Raw genomic sequence first — 6511 nt, 5'->3', positions numbered from 1 at the left:
GATAAAGAGGAGACAGAAGAGTGTGGGAAAAGGGCTGATACCCTATAGCACAACAGCTTTGGGGGGCCCTAGAGGGACAGATAATTTTTCTGAAGCTCATGGTTTTAATACTCTTAATTGCTTTTCAGATGCTTAGTAATGTAGTTTTGCTTAGTGTTTACTCTATGTGCTCCCCACTATTTAATTTAAAAAACCCCACTGAAAATGTATTGCCTTTCCACAGAAAGTGCAATTAATTCTGCACATAAAATAAGGTAAAGGTACACATGAATCATGACAATAGTATTCCATACACAAGAAGATATGCCATATACTTGACTGGTGGTTTATATAAAGACTTATCTGTAGTTCACAAGTGGCTGTTTGAGCCATGCCAGGAGCACAATGCATTTCTGACTTGATGGCCCCAAGAATGTACAGCATTTCTGTGAGGCTCCTCTTCTGCCTGCTCAGGGCTTTTGGCTTGTGTATCCTCTGCCTTTTCCCACACCTACACAATACTCTCTTGCTTGTTCTTCCCTTACAAAGTTGCTGCAAGAGTATTTCTGTCCTACTTCCACCTCAACATCAGTGCTGTCCATTCAATCATGATTCATCCAAATTGTATTTCATAGTCCTTATAAAGCTATCCAGGCCATAGGACAGGAGGCTGTTTTGCTATCTGTGTGCAGGACAAAAGACTGAAATGAAGCAGCATCCTCTGAATAAGCAGAATAACTCTAAGAAGACATCAGAATTAGGCTGATTTGCTCCCATGAAGATCTCTGCTGTGTCCTTTGTTTATCTACAAAATGTACCCTGCACATCCAATTAGAGCTTCTTCAAGCTTGGGACCTTGGAACTGATCTTATTTAATACTTTCATTAACAACCTTGGCACAAGAAAATTAAAATATGCTAAAGAAACAAGAGAATATCACAAGATTCAAAGGCTGGGTCAATGCAGAGGAAGATCAGAGTATTGCACAGGTAGGATAAGAGTAAAAGAGACAGACTAAACTGAGGATCATGGAGAATAAAGTCATGTATTTGGGGATTAACACCAGAATTTCTGCTAAAAACTTAGAAGCCTGTAATTTAGCAGCCAACTAGGAACACCTTATATTTCTACATAAGCACAATCATCCCTTGCTAATGTGATGCCGGGCTGAAAAAACAAAGTTTGATGCCAAGAGGTGAGTTATTTTCACCAGTAAAAAAGTTATTGTGCTAGGACTAAAAGTCTTATGGGGATCTTGCTGGGATATTCTAAAGAACTGGGGATTTTTTTGTTGAACAAAGACAAATTCAGGCTCAAGAGGTTCTGAGGTTGTTTTGGTGGAGGGAAAGAGGCAGATACAAAGGGGCTAGCATTTAGGTTTAGGCTGAACTTGCACAGGCAGCATGAGTGAATTGTAAGGTAGGACTGCAGAATCTGAGGCAGATGTAGGCAACCAGACATGCTTCTGCCTTGAAATGTGCACAGAATTTGTTCTCATGCTTCAGTGAACAAGCACAGAGCCTTCCAACATCCCCTGTACTGCCTTCACCCAGCATACTTCTGCTGCTCATAATTAAAGGCAAACCTGAGAGGGGAGACAGGTCTGCAGGAACAACTCCCTCCCAAAGCTGTCTTAGCAAAATGTGGAAAACTAATGTGGATCTTCCTTGCCAAATTGGACTAGACATAGCCATCTCCTCCCAACTAATGAAACACATCTTTTTGTTCCCATTTTCTCAGCTGGGCCTCCTGTCCTGATGTTTTGATATTTGATCCCATTTTTCCCCATCTGCTCATATATTCTCTCCTCCTCACCCCAACCCATTCCCTGTGCAAGTTGCCCATGTGAGTCTGAGGGATGAGATGAACTACAGAAGGGAATGTCTCACATCAGGCTCCTGCGCTGCAACATGGGCATTAAGGAGCTCTTTTGCAATGAAGCACCATCAATAATTCAGCAACATGAGAAAAATGCTAAGCCCATGGCTGAGCTGGAGCCAGGCAATCATTTGGGAATGTAAAAGATGCCAGGAACTAAGTATTCCTATGTTGAAGCTTTGGGAATCTAACATAGCAAAGAAAGCAAAGTTTCCAGGGATTGTGGGCTTCCACACTCCCTCCTGCATGTTGACTTCCAAGCTATGCACAGAAATACATCTCTGCAGTAACGACTCAAAGACTGATGGAAGGAAGGGGAGAAAACGTAGAGTGCCTCCATGGATCCCAGTGCAGTGGAGTCTGCGGTGCACAGCCTTAGCCACACACCCCCATTTCCTCTGCCCACCTTCACTGCCAGCCACAGGCTCAGCTGCCAGCCAGGGCAGCCTAGGGTGCTTTGACCCCAGCTAACAAGTGCTTGGCTCTGAGGCTGTAGGAAACACTCATCTGTGGGCTCCACTCCTACTACTCCCACAGCTTCCTTGGAACCACTCTGAGACTCTGATGCCACCACAGCTGCTTCACAGTATATTTTTTTTTTATCCAAACTGGTTCAAACTTCAAGCTTCAAACAATGCTAAAGTCTATGGGGACAAGTTTTGTTTGGCTACCTTCTCAGGTGCATCAAGTTGTGCTATGGTCACTGATACAAGCAAAAAGGTGAGAATACAGGTTTTACTTTTCACTCAGGCTAAAGATAAACTGCATGGTGCCTAAACATGTAGGCTACTGCTCAATGTCTTGACTAATGGTCTGGAAAAGTGACAAAATTTTATCTGACAGTCAAAACAGAACTCTGAGACAAGGCTGTGGAAAACCTTCATACAGACCTAACAAACACTGGTTGAATGGACAACATGAAACAGAAGAAATGCCACCTTATCAAGTATAGTCTAGGACAAAATGATTTAAGTATTGATGTGGTCAGCAAAATAAGAACATTTGCACCATGTCCAGTGTCATTTTATAAAGCTGACAGAATATCAGGAAGAATTGTACTGAGAAAAGTCCTGAAAGCACTAAACCACAGTTTAAATCAATAGTCTCACCTTGCAAGTAGTGTCCAGTACCAAGTCTCCCATCACAGAGATACATGAGAAAATAAAGAGTCCACAGAGGCATAACTGAAGAATTTCAAAAGTAAGGACAGACTAAATGAGATGGTACAAATCCTACAATAAAAAATCTTCAAGGAATTAATTAAATACAAAAGACACATATTCAAAACAGGCAGCATTTTTCTCTGATTTACACCAGACAAAAATTAGGCCTTATCCTTTTAAAGTGAATCAAAAGGAGCTTGTGCTCTGTGAAAGCAAACACTAAATGACTCTTGATGACAATCGCTCTACTTATCACGCCCTGCAACTACTGTTCCTTCAAACAAATTGAATGGCTGTGTGCCAAGAGTAACAATAAAACAATTGCAGCAGAAATAAGGAATATTCCTCTCCACCTGAAAAAAATATGACTTTGAATGAAAATATATGACACAAAAGGGGAAAAATGTAGAAAATTCAGTCTTCCAACAAATGCCATTTTATACAGTATGAAATTGAGCCCTTCCTACATGCCTGATGATCATTTATGTGCTTTCTGAGTGAACAATAACCTGCTCATAATTAGTATGTAATATTTGTATTGACCCATTAGGGGTAATCTTCAGCCATTATTCATCAAATTGTTCTCATATTTGTAGGCTTTGGCTTATGTTCAGCCTATTTAATTTTATGTAGTTGCTTAAGGATCTGGAAACAGACACTTTCAGAATCTCAGTAAGATGGGAAGAATCATTCCCTGGAAATATTTTCTACATGCTACACAGAGATGCTGGGGCTACTGTGCTCAAAACTGCAGTAACTTAGAACTAGATCTACTGGAGAGAAAATCCAAGTCTATCTTTCTGTGGAGCATCCTAACAATGTCTTGGAAAACAGATCTGACATTTCCAGGATCCACACTTCTCTTTATCTGTAACAGAAACCTTATTTCAGCCTTTCAGTACATACAGGGGACTTACAAGATAGATGGAGAAGGACTTTTTACCAGGGTCTGAGTAACAGGACAACAGTTTTAAACTGAGAGCTTAGATCAGACATAAGGAAGACATTTTTTATGATGAGGGTATTGAAGCATTGGTATGTGTTGTGAAGAGAAGCTGTGGATGCCCCATCTATGGAAGTGCTGAGGAACAAGTTGGATGGGGCTTTAAGCAACCAGGTCTAGTGAAAGATGTCCCTGCCCATGGCATGGAGGTACTTTCATTCATACTGCATGGTTGTTTTTTTTTTTCATGACAAAAGTTTTGCAACTTTCTTCTTCAGGGTAGGAATTCCTGAAGAGTTTGACAGAGCAGGACGTTTGTTTCCTACCTAGGTGTGATGACAGTACCATGGGTACAATAAAGCAAGCTGGTCAACCAGTACTCCTCCAAAATCACGCCCCGGAAAGTAAGATACCATCCCTCCTGGAAAACATTTGAATGAAATAGCTAACAAAGGTGGTAATCTGTGACAATAGAAAAAAACCTCTATGAAATATTTGATAAATTTAATATAACATTTTATGTTATATTTCCAAAACTTTCGCCTTAATTATCTTATTATTTTAATGACCCATGCATAGCTTTTAATGCTATTTTTAAGCTCAGGGAAAGATGTATAGAAACATTGTATTTAAAAAGGAAATAAGGCAAATTCATAGAAATGCCTGCTCTGAAGAAGGGGAGCAATGCTAACTACATAACATCTGAACATTCAAATACACTTTACTGAAGATTACACAAACAACAACAATTTGAGGAATACAATAAAGAAGGAGAATGAAATAAATACTGGCATTTACTTACAGCTGTTCTGTGTGTTCTACCTGAAGTCTCTGGTGTTCAAACACATGGCAATTAGATGTGAAAACTCCTCCCAGCACTGATGTCTAACACTGTGAACATCCAGCACCTTCAGACCAAACTCCTCATGTACTCATCCATGGATCAGGACCACATCTGAATCTCCCTGTTCTGAAGTGTATCTCCTGCTGCAGAACTGGCTTTATCTGCCAACATCAGCATCTTACTATGCTCTCCATGTTGCAAGCACAGCTTTTCACCTCAACAGAAATCTCTGCTCTCTCATAAGCAGTACAACATGAAAATAGGGGAAGGGAGATTGCATCTCTCATTTGGTTTTTCCAAAAGGCAAAACCTCCCACTGGTAAGATCAACCCACCAATGCAGGAGGCAATCCCACACTTAGCCACTTCTTTCCCTCATCTGAAGCTTTTTTCCTTGCTTGTAACTCCATGGACACTCACCCTGTGTACCTGAAACTTCCTACAACATTAATGAAGTAATTAAGTGATATAATTTGCATTACTACAGGCCATCATTAAACAGCTTGCCTATAATGATGGCAGTCAAGTACAACAGTGATAAAATATTTCAGTAAAGCACAGATGCAGGATGTTAACTGCCAAAATTAATTCACTTACTAAAGATGTATTAATAGTGCCCTGCTCTTGGCTTGTCAAAGAGCATTTCAGCCTAAAATATGTATATATATGCATATGCTACACCCTTCTTCTACTGAAGAATCATTTCATTCTACATATACATCACTATTAATAGTGTACCAGATATATAATCATAGTGAGACATTTAATGTGCATTTTTCATAGTCCTCAGACTTCTGATTTTTGTACATGAAAGACAGTGCTGAGTCCTAATTAAACTCATAACCAACAACCTTGTAATTAGAAATAATATGGAAAAATTCAAATTCATACATACACATCCTATTGCCACATTGAGCTGATGGAAGAGCATGAATTCTTCAAAACCAAAATATCTCATCTTCAAACAAATTGATGAGAAAGGATAGTTATACTACATCTTCCCATAGGTATCTCTACTTAACCACTTGACTGCCTTCTTTCTATCTCTCTTTTTTGTCTTCTCCCTTTTCCTACTTTAGTCTTATGGCTGCTCTACACTCGGATTAGTCCGATAATCATAGTTTGCTGTTATTGCTCCCCTAGCATGCACTGTATTTCAGAATAAAAGTGGCTTTCTTTATAGAATGGAGTTTCCATGTAGATATTAACCCAGTTTACTTATAGTTTACAGGTAAAACTTTTCACAATTCCTTTACCAGTCAGTTTACCTGTAGAGATGAACACTTGACCTTTAGACATCCAGTCTTAATATTAAATGACACAGAACAAAAAAGTACATTTAGATTATACAGAAAAACTACACTAGTACTTTCAGATCAAATGCTTGTTTATTTTTCAAACTGTTAATTGATACAGTGAGAGTTGTTACCTCTCTGCACCAGCTTTGCTTGCTGGCATCCCTAGCCTGTCACAAAACAAACAGGAGTGGCCTGCAGTGACCTGCCTGCCAGGACCAAGGCTTTCTCAAATCATGCTCCCAACTACAACTCCAATGCCCCCTCTCCTGTCCCCTCTGTGTCCCTTGGCTGACTGCTGCCCCTTCTCCCATATGAATAACATGCTCTTAGGGCAATTGCAGAGGAAAGAGAAGAAGAGAGAAAAAACAGAAGTGCAGAGGTCAAACACAGATGGAGCTCTCCCTGAA

The sequence above is a fragment of the Zonotrichia leucophrys genome, chromosome 3 (assembly GCF_028769735.1).
Source record: "Zonotrichia leucophrys gambelii isolate GWCS_2022_RI chromosome 3, RI_Zleu_2.0, whole genome shotgun sequence".
Classification (NCBI taxonomy): Eukaryota; Metazoa; Chordata; class Aves; order Passeriformes; family Passerellidae; genus Zonotrichia; species Zonotrichia leucophrys.
Note: the sequence above shows the minus strand (reverse complement) of the source record.